The following is a 23944-nucleotide window of genomic DNA, read 5'->3' on the forward strand; positions in this document are numbered from 1 at the left end:
TATTTATTGAGCTTCTCTTATATTCCATGTACTTTTCCAGACATTAGACACAGGGCAAAAACAAAAAATCCCTGCTCTCATGGTACTTGTTTTCTAGTGGCAGGAAATAGATAAAAAATCAATAAATATATAACCTAATATAAATCACTGAGAAGAAATAAAGTGGGGTAAAGTGAAAGAGAATGATGGATAATTCTGTATTTTAAAAAGTTTGGTCAGGGATGCTTTTTGATGAGGTGATAATGTTTCGGGCAAGGGTGGAATGAAGCGAGGGGTAAAACCATCTGGTTATTTGAGGGAAGAGAATTCCAGGCAGATGGAACAGCAAATGCAAAGTAAAGTCCTGATGCAAGTGCTGGGCACCTCAAGAGGCACCAAGGAGACAGGACGGCTTGAGGAATCCAGTGAATAAGGAAGCGATCATTAGGGATCAGATAAAGGAGGAGGTAGCAGGGGCCCAGATCTTATTAGCCACGGTGGTTTCTGAATTTTACTTTGTGTTTATAGGGAAGTAATTGAATTATTTTGATCATAAAAATGTTATGATTAGATATATATTTTAACAGGATTTCTCTGGTTGCTTTATAGACACTCTCTGAAGTGGAGGAATCAAAAGTGTAAGCAGGGAGAGCAGTTAGAGGCTATTGCAGGGTTCAGGCAAGAGAAGATTGTGGCTCAAAGCAGAGTGGTAGTGGTTTAAGTGGTAAGATGTAGATGGTTTGATCATTTGGGATGTACTTTGAAGGTAAAGTCAATATGATTTCCTGGTAGATTATATGTCAGGTATGAGAGAAAGAGTTAAGGCTGATCCCTAGCCCTTATTTGGCTTGTAATATACAATAAGATTTCCAAATTATCTATAATAAATTACACCTCAGTGGATGCCTTATGCATAATTGTCTATATCCCTTGGAGATATCCCCTTTCCTTAAAATATTCCCCTAGAAGGGGATAGGTATATCATGGGGGAAATTTAAAGAAATCACTTGTAAAATCATTGGCACACAATGGCTTTTGTGGAGGCATCTTTTTGTTCACATTTACTTTTGGTTCCATATTTATTTGTTTGTGTGTACTTTTTGAGTTGGGTGTTTTTTTCATTCATTCATTGTCATATGTGTGTGTTCTTGTGGATGTGGATGTGCAAACACTAGTATACATCTGTAAAGCTATGGATTTGCAATTATTATATTTTCAGACATTTAAAATATGTTCTCATGCAGTTTTCAGGCCATCTCTTCTTTCTAAGGCATGCGTAATTTTATTTTGATTTCCTCATTGGTCCATTTATGAGGAATAATGTTTAAAAATGTTATGTTGTTTTATAATTTTCTTATTAACTGGTTGTACTGAAAATTCAGAGATGTGGTCTGTATAGTTTCATAGGTATATCCTTTCTGTCTGTCTTGTCTATTTTATTATCCAAACACTCTGTTAGCCATAGTGATCTAAGTTCAATGTTAAAATATATGAACTCTAATTTTCCATCAAATATTAATTGCTGCTTTAGGCTTATAAGTTAACAGCTAGAAGGGACATTCCAGGCAAATGAGTCCTGCTTATTTTGAACTCAAATCTGTCATCTCCCAGCTGGAGAAATTCCCTATTACTCATGTTATCTGTGAGAAGTCCTTTCTTACTTACTAGAAAAAAACCCTTCAGATCTCTCTTCCATGCTCATTATTTCCTGGGTCTCCATCTTGGATTTATTTTGGCTTTAACATATGGAGAAAGGCATTGGAGGAATGGGAAACAATTCTTCCAAACAAATAGAAATCTCTTTCCAATTAGAAAAAGAAAGAAACTCCTTCCTGTTACGACACAACAGAATAAGATCCAAGAGAAAATAAGGCAAAATTAACCAAAGAGCTGGAGCAAAACAGAAACAACGAGAGATTATTACATGTGTTCTCCATGTGAAAAAAAAGTCACCATTTTGCTTTTTCCAGTGAAGATTACATCATCTAGGGCCATGACCCAGAAGTCTGCCCTTGATCTGAACCAAGGAATCCCCATTCACAAGAGTGGAATGATGGCCTTAATGGTGATCATGGAGGGCAGAAACCTTTGAACCCCTTCCATATGTTTTACTGTGATAGAAAAATTATTTAATTCTTTCACCTTCCTCTTTCTTGCTAAATGTCTATTTCACAGAGTGGCATTTCTCCATATTATTCTGAGAGGGCACTATCTACTCACTCACAAAACCACTGCAAAGAATGCCAGGGTGGCTTCATCTGTTAACACATTTTGGAAGGTACTTGCTTGTTGAACATTTCCACTCAGGGAAGAACAGCCACTATACGAGCTTATCCTATTACAGTGTTACTCTTGGGATCATCAGCCCAAGAGTGGTGGCTTTCTGCTTTTCGTTCCTACCAACGCTGGGAGGAGTCTCTGTTTGGCTTTTTCCATGTGGAAGACATCATACCTAGACAAAGCCCTGCTGCTGTGTTGGATTTCTGCTTCATGTGTCCACTAACCCCCTGGGTTATAACATGATCTTCTCCACTTACAGTGAAAAAAATAACTAATTATGCCTGCAAGACTAGTGAAAGGATTTCCAGAACAGATGGTATTGGAACTGGCTTTTTACAGAATGAATTGCAATCTGCTATATGGAGAAAGGCAAGGGAAGGATTTTCAGGTTATAGGGGAAACATCTGCAAAAGCTGGATTCAAAACTAGATATTTCCATATTCAAAGCCAAGTATGCAATGGTACCTCTGGGATGCTGAATTTATATGACTTTCCAAAGAAGAATTTACATGCCTTGTCAAAAACTTTTTATATTATAGTATGACGGTGTCAAAATAAGTTTACATGATTGGATTTTTTAGGGTGATAATTGTGGTATCCTAGTCATGGGATTAATCAACAAGCTTTCTGTCAACTTCTCTATATCTCCCCACAATCGACAGAATCCACTCAGACTGATCAAAACACTAGAAGTTGCGTTTTAGAAGTAGTTTTAGCTCCTTCTGTAAAGAAGGTTGAGTCCGCAAATGATTCAGCGATGAAGATAAACAGTAAACTCTCTGAATATTCTGTTTCTGGCTCAGTGCCCACTCACACTCTGGGGCCTGTTTCTCAGCCAGATGACTTGGATTTCTTTCCAACTTTATTCTTCTCAGTCCTATTTGGAAGGATTCTTTCAATGATCAAGTTCTGTCTGAAAATCCCACCAACTCTGCCTTACATTCTGTAATACTCCAGGACCTGTACTTTTTCGTTGCTGTTTGTTTCTGTAAAGGGCCAGATAGTAAATATTTTAGGTTTTGTGGGCCATAGGTCTCTGTCACAACTACTCAACTCTGCGACTGTGGTGCAAAAGCAGCCACTGATAATAGGAAAAGAACAGGTATGACTGTGTTCCATTAAAACTTTATTAATAAAAAGAGACAGTAGGCTAGATGTAGCCAAATGGCTGTAATTTTTATCTCCTGTTCTAGACCTTCCTCACCTTTATTCTCAAGGCCTGCTTGGACTCAACTGAATTTATTACAGTTGATTTCTTGGACTTGACCCCTACATGTTGATTTCATCCTTAGACCATTACCTAGCTCCCATTATGTTGTGCTCAAAAACTATTTCTTATTATTTCTGTACTAAAGCAGCATGACTAACTTTGCTTCCCAAACTCTGTGCAGTTAATCCTAATTATCTTGTGGCACTGAGAACAGTTAATGTTGCAAGAGCTCAGGAAACTCATTATGAAGGCCAGAAGAATCATAAAGGTGATGGGAATTAATAGATAATAATAGTGTCTAATACTTGTGTTTACTATGTGTCAGACACTAATTAAGTGTTTACAAGTAAAAACATTTAATCCTCACAATGATGCTTTGAGTTATCCTCTCTATTTAAAAGAAGAGAGAACTGAAACACATTAATTAAGTAACCTGCCCAAGACCAAACAGCTGGCAAGAGGTGGAGCCAGCATACAAACTCAGGCAGTCCAGCTCCAGAATCAACATTCTTAACCACTACACTCTTCTGAGAGGTGCTGCAGAACAAGAGAGAAAATTCTCTGAGTGGGAATGATCAGTGCTCAGCAACCAATTAGATGCAGTGAGAGAAGCAGAAGAAAAACTGAGGATAAATTGCAAATCCGTTTAATTGGGAGATTAAAGAATACAGGAGAATATTTGTTGACTATGTTAATTTTTCAATTATTTTGTGAACAGTTTTGTATGAATTTCAAAGTAGGTTTCTCATAGACAGAAGTAATTACTTAGGCCTTGTTATAGAGTTCCTATCTTAAGATCATTTTAGTCCATCAGTGCTTCTCAAGACACATATACAAATGAATCATCTTGGGATCTTATTGATTATCAGATTATCATTCAGTAGGTCAGGGGTAGGGGCTGAGGTTCTGCATTTTTAACCAGCTCCTGGGCTGGGCTGGATTCTCAGATCTGTGACCTGTGCAGTTACACAAAGGCTTCACACTTAATTTAATGGTCTTCTGTCAGCATTTTAAGTTTCTTAGTAATTTATGAGCAAAGGGCCCCGCACTTTTATTTTGCTTTGGGCCTCACCATCATGTAGCTTGTCCTGCTCCCAGGGAATGCTGCTGCTGGTGGGCTGTGAACCACACTTGGAGCTGAAAATTTCTAGTGCAGGAGTTTGCAAACTATGGTTCACTGGGCAGATTTAGCCAGCTGCCTGTTTTTGTAACGTTTTATTGAAACATAGCCACACTCATTTATTTATATGTTGCATATGGCTGTTTTTGAGCTACAACATGAGTTGAGTAGCAGTGACTAACAGAAGAGAGGGCTGTCAAAACCTAAAATATTTACTGTCTGGTCCTTTACAGAAAGTTTTCTGACCTCTGGCCTAGTAGTTGATAATAGAGGCTATAGGATCAGGAATAGCATGTTAAACAAATAGTTTTCTAATACTTTAGAATAATTGCCTTACCTTTTTTTTTAAACACAGCATTTTTAACATATTTAACTCAATTTCTCTCATAACACCCCTTGAGGTAGATGTTATATTCTTAACTGTATATGTTGAAAACTGGGGTTCAGAGAGCTTCACATACTTGTCCAGGATCATATAATAGTCTGCTAAAGAGACCAGGCTCTTCCCACTTTCTCACACCTTATTCACATGCTCTGTTTCTCTCTGATAGTCTTAGAGCATATTTTTCCTAAGCAAAGGCTATAACTACTTCTAGTCTTTTGACACAAGATTTTTATACTGTAATTCAGTAGTTATCAAACTGCATTCCACATAGCACTAGGGACTCTTAGAGATAGTTCAGAGGCAGTCGAAAATGGATAAGTTTCAGAGGGTAGACAAGCAGGTCCAGGATACTTTACTGACATTCCATAGAGGACCTCTGTGTTACATTTAGTTTGAAGAAGTATTTCATTTGAAATTGTTTTTAAGCACTGCTTTAATAATTACTATCTCTTATTGTTTCGTTGCTTAAACCACTCTAAATTCCCTGGAAACATCTGCTTTTCTTCCCTCCCTCCCCCTCCCTCAAACAATATAACAGCACTCTATTATAAATTTGGTACACCATTATCTTTAACAAAGTTGATTATCTGTGAATCATGTTGCTCAGCATGACTACATTAAAGCATTATGCAAATTGGGTCAATTATTTCTTCCCTTTTGTATATGAAGGGAGGATTGTTTAGGTAGAAGTAAAGGTGGAGATTGATTAGGCATTATATCCTATTATACCACAACAATAATTAAGAAAGTGGTTGGAATCCTCACAGATATATGACAGAAAGGCATATTTAAGAAATAATGCTGGGGCTTCCCTGGTGGCGCAGTGGTTGAGAATCTGCCTGCCAATGCAGGGCACACGGGTTCGGGCCCTGGTCTGGGAAGATCCCACATGCCGCGGAGCAACTAAGCCCGTGAGCCACAACTACTGAGCCTGCGCGTCTGGAGCTTGTGCTCCGCAACAAGAGAGGCCGCGACAGTGAGAGGGCCGCGCACCGCGATGAAGAGTGGCCCCCGCTTGCCACAACTAGAGAAAGCCCTCGCACAGAAACGAAGACCCAACACAGCCAAGAATAAATTAAAAAAAAAATATCCTATCATATGAATAAATATTTAAAAAAAAAAAAAAAGAAATAATGCTGAAACTCTCAAAAAAAAAATGAACATTATATGGCTTTTAGGGCTTTTATCCAGGAATAACATGAGACTAAATATGACTGTAGAAAGTACTGTATCTGGTTTTAATAAAGCGAATAGAGTCACATTTCACTTTTTTTCACATGAAACACATAGCCAAGGAGAAAATGAACTTCCCTGTTAGCACTTCAAGACCTCATTGATAGTGGAGATGGAAATATATCTTTTAAAACTCATAATGTAGGTTTACCAGAGTTTATTTTAATAATTTCCTTAATTAATTTTTCAACTATACTATCGCCTACTGAAATTGTCATCCAGTCCAGTACTGTCACCTAATTTTTGTACTCCTGTTTCTTAGGACTGAACCCTACTCTTATTTCTTCTCATGAGCTTCAATCCATAGAACATTTTCAGCGTAGAATCATTATTAACTTCTCAGATTGAAAAATTCCCTACCAGCTACCCAGTCTGTTCTCAGTAAACTGAAATGTAATTGTTTAAAATAGGTAAATTTCAAAGACTTTTACTAGACGGTAAGTAGGCCAACGTCAAATTACCTTGAACAAATGAGAATTAAAGCTAAATCCAAAATACAAATTCTGATATCTGCTGCTCCTTAGTTTGTACATGTGTACATATATATGAACAGGGCATCTCTCTTTCTATTTGACTTCTCTTTTGGGAATGTTTGATTTATAAAATATAAAAATGCCTATATGATTTCTTAAATAGAACATATTCAAAAAGTAATCATCTTAAAGGAAAATATCAATAGATTGGATTATATTAAAATCAGGTTTTCTTGATTAAATAAGAGTTCAAAGAGCAATCCACAGATTGGCTTACATGGCTAACGTTGTTGGCAATGATGTGGGGTGACAGGAACTCTCAAACCCCGTTGGTCAGAGTTTAAATTGGATAATCACTCTAGAAAAGTCTTTGGAATTATCTGTCAAATTTATAGATCTGGACTGATAATATCATCACTACTTATAAATGCCGTTCTGTTTTGTACCCAAAGATATGCACAGGAATGTTCATGGCAGCTTTGTCTGTAATTGCCAATATTGGAAACAATCAAAATGACCATCAACCACAGACAAGGTAAATACATTATGCTGTATTTATATAATAAAGTTCTACAAGGCAATTACAATAAATTGCTGGTACATGACAATAAATGCTGCTACAAGGTCTATGAAACAGCCCTGAGGAAAAAAAAGTAAGATGTATAAGGGCACTTAGAAAGTTGTTACATTTATATAAAGAACAAAGACAAGCAAAAACTATACCATATTGTTTTCAGTCAGGATAGTAGTCACCTTAAGAAAAGAAGTGGACAGTGATGTGAGAAGAATGAGCATGGCTTTTGAGATGCTGGTAACGTTCTCTTTCTGGACCTGGAGGTGTTTACTTGGGTTTCTATTTTGTAATAAATCATTGAGTTCTATATTTATGTTTCATGCACTTTTGTGTGTGTGTGTTATATTTCTTTTTGGAAAAGGGGGAAGGTTTCAATGATAAGATATAATCTATATAGTAAAAAAAAATACTTTTTCCATTAATTCACTGCAGAATAATGCATACTAGTGACAGTTGCAATTTTATCACAGTTCAGCAGAGGTATTATTTTACTTCCCACTCTTGAAAATATATAAACATCTAACACTGATTTGATTGACCTAATTCAGTAATTCTATAAATAACTTGCAACAAATTATTAATAGAATTATAGCAATGATAGAATGGCTTTTACTATCTATAGAATAGATATTCATACTGATAAAGTTACCAATTGATTCATTTTAACTTAAAAAGTAGTGAGACTTCACTTTAATTAGCATTTGTTCTATACATTTGAAATGGTTAAGAGATAAACTCAACTTTTTATCTGTTAAAGAAGGAGGAAAGATCTTCCTTTTACAGAATCTTGAATGAATTATTGATAACTAAGTAGATACATTAAAAGCTATAAAAGAGAAGCAAAGATGAGCATTACTTCTGCCTAAAGAAAATATTCCTAAATACAAAACAAAGTAGGAAAAAAGCATAACTGTGACACAACTGCACTGGTAATGAAATACTTTAGAGTTGATATCAAACAGTGGCTTCTAGAACATGTTTGCCTTAGCAACAAGGCACATGTCCTTCAAGAAGAAAGGTGGTAAACAAGATTAATAAATTTCAAGATTAATAAATTAGATTTATCTGAAAAACAAGAAAAACAAGATTAATAAATCTTGTTTCTGAAAAACAAGATTAATAAATTTCAAGCAATGTATTTGGCAGAATCATTAACAGTTCAGGCTTCAAGAACTCCAACGGAATTAAACAAACAAACAACAATGCAGGAAAGACATGGTCGAACCAAGTCTTTATTCATAAATTGAGGAAATGGATATATTTAGCAAGAGGCAGGCTCTAGAAAACATGTTAATTATTTAATTGCTACTTTGAAGAAATAGAGCTATATTTTCAGGACAGTCAAATACCAAAGGGTCCTATAGGAGCTAATAAAAGGGAAGCAAAGCAGTTTCTACAAGGAGATCCACAGGAAATAATGTCATGAGAGATGGATAGTAAAAACATGTAAGACAAAGTGGGGAATACCAGGCACAGTTGAGAGATATTTCTATCAAAATAGCAATATAATGGGATATAACTTACACTATAATTTTCTGAAAAGAAAATTCTAGTCTGTTGCATGATCACCTTGTGTGAATATTATTTTTAGAGTCCCTTATTTTTCCTGAGAGAAAAATAAGTACAAACAGGGTGAATTTTCACTATAACCCTCAATCTATGGTCAAAATGAACAAACAGAGATCTTAAGTGACAGCTGGGAGACAGAAAAATGAAGCTTCTCAACAAATGTGAGGTTATTTTTCTTATGATCCTTTAAAGAGCCCAAATAAGGATATTGTTTATTTGATATTGTGAAATAAAATTAGCATGATATGAATTTTAAGAATATTAGTTTTCCACTACTCCCTAGAATTACAATGTTATAAGTCCAAAAATAAACACACAATAGGAAAATTAGAGTGGGGGAATGGAAGTGACTTTCCGAGTGTGTAATATGTACAAAGAACAGTGCTTATATAAGGTTGAATTAGAAAAATGCAGTTTTTTTTCCTTCTGTGTAGGGGAAAACCCAGTTCTTCCTTCCCATGAGTTTCTTCCCTCTGAGTCTCCTTTACTATTCACACAGAACACTTTATTTCTGACACTTCTAGTCACCAAATGTGTATAGGTTTTTCCCCACAACAGGCAATTCTCAATGACATTAGCCCAGTGTCCTTCAGTTTAACTCAATTCTGACACTATCTACCTGGAGATACCTTCACATCCCACAGGTGAAGGGCTCAGTCCACAAAACTGCCCTTTCCCACTTCAGATGCCAGTCACAAGCCCAGGTTGTCGCCTGTGCTTCTGACCAACACGCTATAGACTGGCGGTCCCCTTGACCCCGCTCCTTGGGCTCAATTAACTTGCTAGAGCAGCTCATAGAGCTCAGGAAAACAGTTATTTATCTTTGACAGTTTTTTTAAAGGCTATGCTAAAGGATACCAGTGAACAGCCAGATGAAGAGATATGTAGGGCAAGGTGTGTGGGGGGGTGTCCTGAGTGCAGAAGCTTCTGTCCCCATCACCCTCCCGGTGTGAGTATGTTTGTCAACCTGGAAGCTCCCTAAACCCCTACTACTGGGAATTTATAAAGGCTTCCTCATGTAAGCATGATCAGTTATTAACTCCATTTTCAGCTTATCTCCCCTCTCTAGAGGATGAGTGGGGCTGAAACTTCTAAGCTTCTAATCAGGTTTGGTCTTTCTGGTGACTAGCCCCCATCCAGAAGCTATCCAGAAGCCCACCCAGAGTTGCCTCAGTAGAACAAAACATGGCTCATAGTGCCCTTAGCACTTAGGAATTTAGCCCCGTGTCAGGAATGGGGTCAAAGACAAATATTAAAACAAGAGATGCCTCTAGTGTTCTTATCACTTAGGAAATTACAAGGGCTTTAGGAGCTTTGTGCCAAGAACCCAGGGCAGATACCCATATATACATTTTCTATTATTTCACATAGGTATATGATTTATTTCCCACAAGGTTACATGCATTCAGATTCAGGCCCACAAAGATAAAGTAAATTGCTAGAGGTTAGTTAATGTTAAGTGCTGAGTAAAAAGTTGAAAACATACTTGTTTGAGAGATACCTTTCCCCTTCTACTGCTTGGTACTAAATCCCTAGAACCCAAGGAGTGAGCAAACCTAGTAGGCTTTGCATGGTTGACCTTATTGTAAGGGTCAAGAAGGCAGTCCCTTCTGAAACACAAAATATTCTTTTGATGGCTCTAGCATTTTCTGACATTCCTACTGTTTGCGTCTGTATTTAGAGTTGAGGGCCTCAGTTATAGTGTAAACATTTTCAAATGAAATAGCCATCACAGTAATCCCTCAAGAACTGAGTGCCTTAGAAACCCAGGTAGCTTGAGGGAATAGCTGAGAAAAAGACCTAGAGATCTGTTCCATCTCTTTCCATTGATTCCTGGAGACAGTTGTTCATTTGCTACAGCTACAGCTTTTATAAAGTATAAACATTATCAAGTGCATGTACTTCTTATTAGTGGCTCTGAAAAAAAAATTTGGCAAAATATTTTTGAGAAACTCTATGATTTGATATATTAAATCACAAGCCCAAGCCACTATCATTTAGGGGTAGATTTCAATTTGTTATTATGTATATTAGTTTATTTCACAAATATTCATTAAGATCCTACTCTATATCAGGCATTCTGGCATGTTCTGGGTCCACATAAATGAAAATAATTTTATCTCTGGAGTCTGAACTTAAAAAGCTTAAGTCTGTTGAGCATACAGTCTGTTCTTTACACTCCACTCCTGCCCTTGCTTCAATTCCTTAAGCAGCCATCTCCCTAAAGCCACACTCCCTGATGAACAGCATGTGCTAGTCACCCCACTCCCACTTCCTCTCACCCAAGTAATACCTACCTATCCTTGAAAACCTAAAATATCACTTTCTAAGGGAAGCCTTTCTTTATTTTCTGTTCTAGGTCATAGGAAGGAATAAATATTTGTTGATTACTTGAGTGATTCATTGAAATAACAAATGAAGGTGACTTGAGGAGAATTAGGAATGTTTTGATAAAGACTTTAGAATGGGGGCTCTCATTACATTCATTGGGATCAGCATATGCACTTCATGGATGTGAAAGCTCTTTGTTTTACTGGAAGTTTATCTAAGCAACAGGGAATAATGTTAGTGATTTCTAACCATATACATCACAGTCATCTGTGAATCTTTTATCAAAATACACATACTTAAGCCTCGCCATCAGAAATAGTGATTTTAAAACTTACTCCAGTGTCATCTCCTCATGAAGCCTTCCTTGACCCCTCCATTCCCTGTCATTGAAAATACGATTCATGAGATCAGAAGTCTTTTTGTCCAGTTCAGTTCTCTATCCCCAGTGTACAATACCCAAAAGAGTTCCTCAATAAATAGTTGGTTGTGAGAATGAAAACTCCTTTTAACTCCCCATGGTACTTATATCAGCTCATAATTTTCCAGAAATTATTTAAAACTTTGTCTCTTCCGTAAGTGTGAGTTTCTTGAGGACACAAACAGCATGTTCCAATTACTAATATTTGTTAAGTGCACAGTCCTACATGCTTTTTAGGAAAGCATACATACAATGCCTGGCATACAGAGGATGGATTTGAGAAATTGAAGATTGGAGTCTCTTAGAGCAATAAAAACATAATTACAACCGTACATAGAAAACATAGTGTGTGTAAGATATATTAGCCATAAAAAGGGGAAAAGGAGAAGGAAGGAAATAGTTTGCGATGATTTTGGTGTTTGATTAAAGGTAAATAAATAAAGGAGAGTGCATTAATAAATATTTAAGACAATTTATAATTTTGAACATAGGCAACATGGGTACCATTAGCCAAAGTAGGAAATGCAAAAATGAAATTCCAGTTTGCAGCAAAAAATATGGCATTAAATTGAATTTGAAGCAAGAATGGGATATGCAGACCATTACACATGTAGGCAGTTGGAAAAATGAGGCCTAAATGCATTTCTGAGGAAAGAAGAGTGAGTTAGATATATGGTTTGGGGACATGATAGTTGTTGACACAGCAAAACATAAAGAGTGAGAAAAAGGTTAAAATGACCATATGATTTTTATCTTTTATTTTGTTATTTTGTTAATGTGGTATATCACATTGCTTGATTTGAGGATGTTGAACCATCCTTGCGTTTCTGGAATAAATCTCATTTGATCATGGTGTATAATCTTTTTAATATATTATTGAATTCAGTTTGGTAATATTTTCATTGTGGATTTTTGCATCTATGTTCATCAGGGAAATTTTCTTTTCTTGTAGTATCTTTGTCTGAGTTTGGTTTTAGGGTAATGTTGACCCGGTAAAGTGAGTTTGGAAGTGTTCCCTCCTCTTCTATTTATACAACAATCTATACAATATATTTTTGAACATTATTGAGAGTAAATTACTGTATATGCAAAGAACAAAGCTGAAAAAATATTTCATGGGGTTTTCTGAAATGAGAAAGTTCATTTCTAAACAGTATAATATGAATTTTACAAAATGGTTTCTTTGACTTCATATATGCAAATGAAAATGTCATTTCTAATTTTACTTCCACAGGCATGGTAAGTCCTGATACAGTTAAAAATAAATCATTTATGAGTATAATATTTTCCTAATACTAACCAGAATTTTTACTAGTAAGTATATAACATTAAAACTACAGAAAAACAAACAAACAAAAAACCTGCATATGGATGTTAACTGTATATTAGCTAACAGATTTTTTTTTCCATTTCAAGAGAAAAAGTATTCTAAAAAGTCTACTTAGAGATTAAGAAATACATGTATATATAATATCTTCTAATATAACCAACCAGTTGACGTTTCTAAGACCAAAATCTCCTTTGCTTTCTGTTTTTTGTAAAGTAATTCAATCCAGAAGATGTTGTATGGTTGTATCTATTACAGCTTAACATCAGCACACCTTATGATCCAGAATTTCCACTCCTGGGTTTATAGTTGGCAGATATATGTTCCTATGTTCACCAAAAGACATGTACTGTAATGTTCAGACCAGCACTATTCATAAGAGCCAAAACCTGAGAACAATCTCCATATCCATCAATAGAAGAATGGAATAAAATCTGTAGTATAATTATACAATGGAATACCAAAAGTCAATGAGAATAAACAAACTACAACAACACACACGAATGAATCTAAAAAACATTTACTGAATAAAAGAAGCTAAGCAAAACACAGAACATATTGAATGATTTGTTTATATAAAGTTTATATATTGGTAAAAGTAATCTACAGTGATCAAGTCAGCATATTAAATACTATTAGGGAGGGTGATGACTGGAAGAAAATACAAGAAGGGTTTCCAGGCTACTGGTAATATTTATCTTGATCTGAGTGCTATTTACAGTATGTCACTTTGTTAATATTTATCAAGCTATACACTTCCGGTGTATTCATTTTTATATATGTAATACTTTAAAAGTTTCCATTAAAATGATATGTTTTGGAAACTATGAAAAAGATAATTATATTGGCAAGTCCCTCAGGAAGGATTCCAGTTCTAACTTAAATATTTTCTGCCTGTTTAGCTACACTGTGACTAAATCTTCACCTTCCGCTTGGGGTAGGGAAAGTACACTCTACAACTATCGACATACCATTTGTATGCCTAATTTCAGGGAATTTTCCAAATATCAGGGAATTCCAACTGTGTATGTGTATAACCACAGTCAATGTCTGTTAATAGGGATACTTGGGAAGAAGATAAATTTAGGTGTTCTGCTGAACAGATTGTGTATCCAGATGAGGCTCGTTGGATATTTATTCACAGCTCCCCAGAAGCATATGAAAACAAAGTTTTTTTGACCTTCTCAGGATAAGAGAGTCTTAATTTTATTTACTCTCTCCCATTTTCCTCAGCAAAGCATTGCTGAGGAACATCAAGTCTAAATTTACTGAGTTAAATTTTGTATGAGTTTTCTTCTGCTAGATGACTAGAATAACATTTCGCTTAGAAAAAAAGGACCATAAAATTATGTCCGTTGTAAATAAAACAATTTCATGTTTTAAAAAAATATGACAGCAAACCATAAACTGAAAAGTCAACAGGCTTGCCTGGTAGGAGGTGCCATATGGAAAGAATGAGTCAGCCAATCTGTCAACAAATATTTGTTGAGCATCTACTTTGAGCCATTCTAGCCCTGAGAATATAGTGGCAAACAAAACAAACATGACACCTGCCCTCTTGGGGCCTGCAGTAGAAGGACCATGGCCAGTTAATCGAAAATAGTCGTTGAAATGAAGACTCATTAAAGAGATACAGACAAAAATCTAAGTATTTTTTTAATTTATGCTTTATACGTAGTAAAACATAGTTTAACAATTTGTGAATACAATATTAAGATGTTTTCTCTTATTATATATCCTTATATTGGAGTTCTGCATTTTATTTTTTTCATTAACTACAACCATAAGATCATTCTATGATATCCAGGTTCATTTTCTTTAAGTACAGCAGGAACTTACCAACACTTGCAAAGTAGCCTGCATACAAAACCCCTCTAGCTTTTGATAATTTTTCCTCAGTCTTTCAGTTGTTTCGACTACATCTAATTCAAAAAACAACTTCTGGTGTCTCTCCTTTATGAATCCTTTTCAAAGTATTTAGCCTAATTTTCATAGAAACAACTCTATTTCTTTTCACATTAATGTTTTATTGGTTTATAAACAAATAAATAATTATTATAATGAAAAAATATACTGATATAAACAGGTCTGGGAAAAATACAATTAATTCTTCATAAACATTTAATTCAGTTGGTGGAAGCAGATGTTCACGAATGTCTAAGAACATTGCCTGCATGTGCCGGGCATTCAGCATCCTATAAGCACATTTTAGTTAACAGAAAAGAATAGAGAACGGTGGTTCATCAAGTAAGTTGTTTAAATAGGTGTAGGTTAGAGAACACCTTACGCTGTGCTGTGCAATAAGGGAGCCACCACCAATGTCTGGCCCTTGAGCTTTTGAAATGTGGCTTGTCCAAATTGAGATGTGCAGTAAATGTAAAATATACACTATATTTTTTGGTATATTTTGTACATAAAAATATAAAATACCTCATTAATTATTTTTATACTGAAAACATGTTGAAATACTATTTTTAATATATTGGGTTAAGTAACCATATCTTTAATTTTACCTGTTTCTTTTGTTCTTTTTAAAGTGATTACTAAAAGTAGTAAAGTACCCATGGCTCACATTTGTGGTCCTCAGTGTATTATATTTCTATTGTTCAGTGCTGTTCTAAAGCATCTGTATGTGTATATACGTACATACATACACACATATACACATAAGTATATATATTTCACTTATGAATAAAAAAAAAAACCTGAAAACAAATGTATTTTAAAAATGTGCTCAATGTCACACACAGCAGGAAGTGGAGAGCCAAGCTAGAAATGAGGCTGCTGGTTCCAGAGGCTGTCCTTTTCAGCACCACTCATGCTGCCTCCTATTAACACATTCTTGACATTAGTAAAACAGTTTTTTTATATGTTCTTCCAATAAAATGACAATTTTAAAAAGACATGTTAAAATGGATCCGTTGAAAAGACTTAAACAAAGGACAGAGTTTAGGAAAATGAATAAGGAAAACAGTAATACTCTTTTTTTTTTTAACATCTTTATTGGAGTATAATTGCTTTACAATGGTGTGTTAGTTTCTGCTTTATAACAAAGTGAATCAGTTATACATATACGTATGTTCCCATGTCTCTTCCCTCTTGCCCTCCCTCCCACCCTCCCTATCCCACATCTCTAGGTGGTTACAAAGCACCGAGCTGATCTCCCTGTGCTATGCGGCTGCTTCCCACTAGCTATCTATTTTACGTTTGGTAGTGAATATATGTCCATGCCACTCTCTCACCCTGTCACATCTCACCCCTCCCCCTCCCCATACCCTCAAGTCCATTCTCTGGTAGGTCTGTGTCTTTATTCCCGTCTTGCCACTAGGTTCTTCATGACCTTTTTTTTTTTTTTCCTTAGTAATACTCTTAGATTAGCAACATCAGGGAGCTGAACTCCACCTAGCGCTCAAAGGGCAGAGTAGTTTCCAGAACCTAGAGAAGTTACGCAGAGAGGGCTGAGGCTCATTCATAGTTCCTCAGTAAAAAGTGTTCCGGGAGAATATAAATTCAGACTTCCTTCTCTTGTTCTCTGATCTGCTGGTGTCTCCCATGGATGCGAGACAACAGGAAGCCAGAGGACAAGGGCACCATTAAGCAAACCCTGTGGATCAGCTTCACAGACCACAGATGAGAGTCGGAGCAGGGTGATCCATAAGTGGATTATGAGCTTATTTCTAACCATAAGCTCCTAGAATAGATAGATGAACTTTCAATGCAGCAGAAGACAATCAGAAATGTTATTGAATCTAAATTGTGTGTACACTCAAATGGAACTAATATTTTTTAAAGAAGAGGCAAGAAATACAATGTGACAATAGTTTGAAGCACTAGGCTGAAAAATAATATATACATTTTGGATTCAGATCCACCGTTCAATAAAATCTTTTATTTTTATTTTTTTGCCAGTGTTAAAGATTAATTTTATAAGGCAACAAAAATATTGCCTCAACTATATAACAGGATTGTTGTCAGGGTCAACGTTTCACTACTTCAAAGGGGTAAAACTAAGAAGTACTGTACAGTGTAAGACAGCTATTAGTTTGGGGTAGTGGTCCTTAAGATTAGAAAGGAAATAGTCTAATGCTTGATCTAAACCCTGAAAATTCCAAAGCTCTCCCCCAGGTTGCTGAAAATATACAGAGGGCTATGGTCTCATATGCACATCCCCCCTTGACTCAAGCTTATTGATCAACATTCACTTTCTCTGTGTTATAATATGAATGAAAATATATTTCTGAATTTTCATTAAAAAAATAAAATCCCACTTGGAAAAAGATTTGTGAGTGAAATAGTCCTGACTTTCAATTTGAAGGACAAATTTACCCTAGCAACACAAATATGGAGCATTGTTATTATAAAATACTGTGTAACTTTGGGCATGTCATTAAAATATTTACCTCTGAATGACTTCATCTATAAAAATGAGCTGGCTAAAAGATCATTATAATTTTTGAGAGTAGTCCCTACAAATAATAATGTAATCATATAAAAATTACAAGATAATAATATAAATATTAATTTGGTCAAATACATTCATTTTCTAGTTTGGTTATGTTAGTGTTACGTAGCCACAGTTATAAATTTGCTCAATAATGAAATGATTTTATGATTATTGAAGAGGTAAGCTGAGCATACCTCCAAACCATTCTCCATACTAAAACCAGATTTTTCTTCTAGATCCCAAATAGGAACGTGTTAGTAGTTTCTAACTACAAAAGGCCTCAACAGCTCTTTCACGTTCAAAATAAAATTCAAACTCTCTAGCATGATACTTTTTGCTTATGTTTCCAGCTCTCTCTCTAATACCTTCTGCCAACATCCTCATTGTTCACATTCTTGTCATATGAAACTATTTGAGACACGTTTTGTCCCACAAACACACATGCATCCACTCCTTCTCTCATTATCAATATCAAGGCTGGATTGGAATTGTTTGTCCATCTCATGCTTCTCTATAGTCAGTATAAAATAACTCTATTAAACCTACTATAATGTATTATTATTGTCTGTTCACGTACCTCTCTCCTCACTAGACTTTATGACATTTCAAGACAGAAATTGTGTCTTTAACACCCTTATATCTTTAATATTTGGCAAATAAATGAAAGATATTAACATATGAAAAACTAGGCATTGACAAGAAAAGTAAAATCATTGGTAGTAAATATGAAAATTGGCCAGATTAAGTAAACAAACCAAAGAAGAATTTCCAAGATAAAAGCAAAAGGGAAATTTATATAGAAGCCAAGCTGAGAGCTATTTCTTAGGCACAAAGATGTGTTAGTACAACTCAACAAATTGTTTAAATTTAGTATGACAATTGAGGAGCAAATTATAATAAATCCTCAAGAAATGAAGTTATGAATGAAAGATAGAGTACTACTAAGTATAAATTAATATTTCTGTCAAACTCTTCTCTTTTATTAGAGAAAATAAAAGAATATTTATGTCCAAATAGTCAGTGACTGTTGTGTTTATGAGCATGGACACCAAATCAGTTATTATGTATCAATTTAAAATGGATACTTTCTTCATGCCCACATATTTAAGCTACCCCATGGGCTATTTATAAATGCCTTATTGTTCTCAGAGGAGATTACATACTTTACCAAGAATCAATAGAGTTAAATTATAAATTGCATTGTAAGATTATTTTTAAAGATCTCTGTCAAAGAAAAATTGTGCTAGACAGAATTAAATAGAGAAGGAACGCTTTTTTCAGGACTATTACAATGGTGGGGGAGAGAGATTAAAAGCCAACTCCTTGGAAACAAAAGGCAGAAGAGTTTCTAAACTAAAGTAAACTGTTGGAAAATTAATGGAAGTCATTAGGGGTGGGGTTGGTCAATGTTATTAGGCCCTCTGTGTTTGCTAATTGGCAGTCATCAAAGTTAGGTTTCTGTCCTCCCACAAAGACTGGTAGATAGAGGTGCTATCTTTCTTGATGATTACATTTCAAAAGGATGTCTCCCTGGTCCTTGAGAAAGACACTCTTGTGTATTAAAACTGGCAGGAGGTTGAGATATTTACATCTCAAAAGGGCAAAGAAAAAAATTTACAATTGCAAGTTTCCTAAAGTAATTGCTCTAAGCAAAGAGAGGTCAGGGGTCTACAGTCGAAAAGAAATCTGTCCAAAATGTAGTGAAGCTGAGGGGAATTTTAGGGCTGTCTTGGTCACCGCAAGATTATGTTTTTTTACGTGAGGAAATCTTTCCCAAGAGAAGAGGTATATGAGCTACCTCACTCTATTTCAGCTTCTTTGTCTTTGCTGCATTATCTCTCCCATAAGGAACAGGTGCCAGGAGAAAAAAACACCAGATATGCATCTTCCAATATCTCTACAGATAACCCCTTTTCTAAAGAAGGTATGGTTTTGCCTGATGCGTAGGTAAAATAGGTATTTGTTGGAAAGCAATTTTCTTTCTCCTATCAAACATACACACCTGAATAATCAGAATCACAGACATTTACCTAAGTGCCTCCCACAGTTTAGTCCTTTGCTTAAAATAACTCTAACTCTTAAAATGTCCTGGAAATACATTGTTTTGTCCACTTTACATCTGAGGACAATGAGTTTTAGAAAGTGCTCAGTCCCATTATAGATGTAGATGGTATCAATCATGCTCTATATTACCAGACATCTAATGCGTTATGATTTTTGAGGAAACTTATTTTCTAAGCAGTAAAACTATTCCTTTATTTTTTCCATACTGAGCCTAGTGTGGTACCAATATTGTTCTATTTACAAAAAGACCTAAGTGGGGTTAAAAAAAAAAAAAAAGAATATAGCTAATTTCTTCATGTCCCACTGGTAGGTAGATAACCGTCATTTGTTCAATTAAAAGATGTATTTGAAATAGCAACAAAAAAGGTAACTCCTCCAGAATAAGCTTAACAAAAATGAGCAAAATTTTTATGAAGAAAACTTTAAAATACTCCCGAAAGATATAAAAGTAGATTTAAGTAAATAGAAAGACATCCTTTGTGTTTTGGTTGGGACATCTCAGTATCATTAAGATCATAGCTCTCCCTAAGTTAATGTATAAATGTGAAACTATTCCAATTAATATAGCATGGAGCTTTTTTTTATGGAGGTGGAACAGCTGCCATTACAATAATAGCCAAGAAAACAGTGGAAAAGAAAAGCTATAGGGAGAGATGGGAATTATTTCTACAAAAAACAAAAACAAATTATAAACCTGTTATAATTAAAAGAGGGTGTACAGGCAGATGAAAAGAGAGAGCAACTAATGAAACAGATTGGAAACCCTGGAAGAGACAAAACTATTCAAGAAATCTGGTAGATGAGAAAGGTGGAATCAAGAATCAATGGAGTAAAGCTTTGGTTTGTGTGTTTGTTTTTAGTAAATAATGTTAGCTCAACAGCTTGACTATTTTGAAAAAGATAACAATCCCTTACACTAAACTCCAAGCAGATCAGATATCTAAATGTATATATATCATATATATACTTATATATTTATATATAATCTAATTATTACAAGGACATAAAGATAAATTTCTACCCATTGAACTGCATATATGGAAGGGTGTTTCAACTATGACTGAAAATCCAGATGTAACAAAAGATTGATACATTTGACAAGATTAAACAAATTTATGGTAAAAAAAAGATAACATTTTTTACAATAAAAATAACATAAGGAAAGTCATATATCATAGGTAAACAGCTAGTATCCCTAAGATACAAAGAACTTTTAACAATCCAGGGGAAGATCCCAACAATGTTATAGAAAAAAGTCAATAAAATACATAAACAATTCACACACATTACTTAACGTAAAGTTTAAGCATAAAAGATTAACATAGAAAGATGTTCACCTTCACTCATAGTGAGAAAAATGCAGAATAAATCACACACAATTACAATTTCTCACCTATCTGGAAAAAATTCAAAAGCTTAACAATACACATTTTGGCAAGTCTGTGGAGAAACAGCCACTCTTATACATGCAGTGCTAGTGAGAATTTAGAAAATGCAAAATAATTCAACCCCAATAAAAAGAAATTTGACAATATCTAAGAAAGTTACATGTGCATTTACCCTTCAACCCAGCACCCCTGCTTCTAGGAACTGACCCTGAAAATACACCTCCAACAACATTAAAATTCATCTGTGTTAAGGTTATTAATTGTAACACTTTTTTTCATAACTGCAAAATATTGGAAACTACCTGAATGTCTAGGCGTAAGAAATTGGTTAAGTAAACAATTGTACCTACACACAATGTCACACTATGCTGCTGCTAAAAAAAATGAAAGAAAAAAAAAGAAGGGGAAAATCTCTATGGATTGATATGAAGTGATTTCTAGGCGATATTAACTGCCAAAAGCAAAGTACAAAGAAAATAATTCATGTTTTGCCTTTTATATAGGAATAACAATATGTATCTACTTATCTTTTCAAAAAGAAATGCAAAAAATATATCAGTAAATAATAAAATCTGTTACTTCAATAGATGGAGTGAGGGCGATGAGGTAGAAGGGAAGTGGGAGGAAGGGATGTGTCTTTGAGTAGGATTTTTTGTGTTCTGTTGACTTTTGGAAACATGTTAACATTGTACTTACTCAAAAAATAGAATTATGGCCTCTTGAAGACTCTTTATAGTACTGGCAACGCCTTTCAGCAACACCTACTGGCTAGGTGGCAACACATCTTGATAACACATTTTTATAGTTGAGAGGTCAGTTCTGGGCCTTACTATGTCCTCTGGGAATCTCTAAATCAGTGACCAAAATGTTGTGCTGTTTTTTCCATAGCTAAGGTTTAAGGTCTGAAAAATCAAAGGGTGGAAATTGGTGTGTCTTTTCTCGCTATTTATCCACTATTGCAAGTTTGGCTTCCCATTGGGTAACTTTAGGTTCTGCTGGTCTTAAGTTTTGGTTTCCAAGGAAAAACGCTTTGGTAGGGGACCCAACAATTGTGCCATTAGACTGGAATCTGAGACTGCCACAGGGCCACTTTGGGGTCCATATGCTAGTTAAAGACCAGGCAAGGAAGGGGGTTGCTCATTCTGGCTAGAGGAGTTGAGCCTGAATATTAAATGGAAGCTGGATTGATTTTACCCCACGGGGATAAGAAGGTATATATCTGGAATGCACATGACCCTCCAGTCATTTACTATTTCTGTATCCTGTGATTAAAGTTAGTGGAAAAATAGAACAACCCAGTACCAATAGGACTGCTAACACTCCAGATTTTTTTTTTATAAATTTATTTATTTATGTATTTATTTATTTATGGCTGTGTGGGGTCTTCGTTTCTGTGCAAGGGCTTTCTCCAGTTGCGGCGAGCGGGGGCCATTCTTCATCGCGGTGCACGGGCCTCTCACTGTCGTGGCCTCTCCTGTTGTGGAGCACAGGCTCCAGACGCACAGGCTCAGTAGTTGTGGCTCACGGGCCCAGTTGCTCCGCGGCATGTGGGATCCTCCCAGACCAGGGCTCGAACCCGTGTCCCTTTCATTGGCAGGCAGACTCTCAACCACTGCGCCACCAGGGAAGCCCCACTCCAGATTTTTTAGGAATGAAGATTTGGCTAACGCCAGCGGTCAAAAACCATGACCCACAAAGTGGCTTGCTGAGCACAGAGAGAACATGCAATGGGTTCTGGGAAAAGATAGATATAAATACCAGCTACCACCACCTGATCAGCTGCAGAAAAGGACTGTAATAATTATGAGTATTTATTCCATACTTTGATATAATGTGTTTGGGCATACATTAGTTTCTTTTCTCTTCTTTCATTTCCCCTACCATCTAACATTCTACGCATTAAAAGCATTTCACCTTATATCTCAGTATTAAAGTCCCAGGATACCAAAGGAGAATGTCTCATCTGAAAAATAAATGAAAATAACTCAAAATTGGAGAAACCCTATTTTGTGGAGAGGACTAAAATAATTTTGCTGTACAAGAGATAATAGCATTAAGGTAGGCAGAAGCATTTTTGTTTGTTTGTTTGGAAGATAAGTATGGTTCCAAGAGGTAAATGTGGATTCTGACTTGACAAGAGATGGATTATGGTGATTTATATTGTGTCAGTGTAGCTAAGCTGGGACTATATTTCTTAGAATTCCCTTCCACAATTAAATCTGAAATAACATGGATTGTAGGAGATTTTTCCCACCAGATTGGGAAGGCAGGCGTAAAGGAGTAACCATATTCTTTTTATGTTTCGGAGCTCCTGTTGCACATCATGCATGTTGTCACTTATCTGCTGCTCCAGATTTACTTGGGAGCAATGACTAGCCCAACAAACTCCTCCACTTCCTGAAGATCTTCTGCTGTAACATCTCCACCTTCTGGTCCAGTCAGAGCTCAGCTCTGTTCTGAAGGGCACCAACTCAGAACGTCCCCATCATTGAAGCTGGAGACTTGGAGGCAGTGGGAGACTCACGCAGGTTCTATTCCACCCATGTGGATTCCACCTCAGCCTCACAGATTGTACCTTTTCCTTGCTTCTCCCACTTTATATCCATTTTGCCTTTCTTACAGCCCCCCCTGTGGATGTCAACCTGGAGCATCATTCAGAAATAGGCTGTTGTAGACTGCTTAACCAGCTCTTACAATTCCACAAGCTCCAATCCCTAAAAATACAGTGGTTCTGCTTCTCTGATCTAATATACAGAGTTACCTGGATGAGATTTAAGTGAATGGGGTGGAAGGGATTTAAGAAGGAGTGACACTTCTCTGAGGACATGATTTTGTACAGCTTTCATAATGGAAGCATGTAGATATTCCACGTAGTTGAAAAGTTAAATCAACGAGAATGTGAAGAGGGGAAGTAAAACTAAAATGGAAAGCAACCTGAAGCAAATATAGCTAATTGTATTTCAAATTAAAGTTATAATTAAACTGACGGGGAAGAAAAAGAAAGCAATAATCCAAGTGACTTATGAACACAGAATTTGTACATTCTCAGTCTTTGGCTACGGTAGGAGAGAACTCTTTTAGTAGATTTGTTTTTTGAAGAGGAAATATGGACAAATCAATTATGAATATATTTTAGATGTTTTATAGCA

Source organism: Eubalaena glacialis, chromosome 15 (genome assembly GCF_028564815.1).
Source record: "Eubalaena glacialis isolate mEubGla1 chromosome 15, mEubGla1.1.hap2.+ XY, whole genome shotgun sequence".
In the NCBI taxonomy this organism is placed as follows: Eukaryota; Metazoa; Chordata; class Mammalia; order Artiodactyla; family Balaenidae; genus Eubalaena; species Eubalaena glacialis.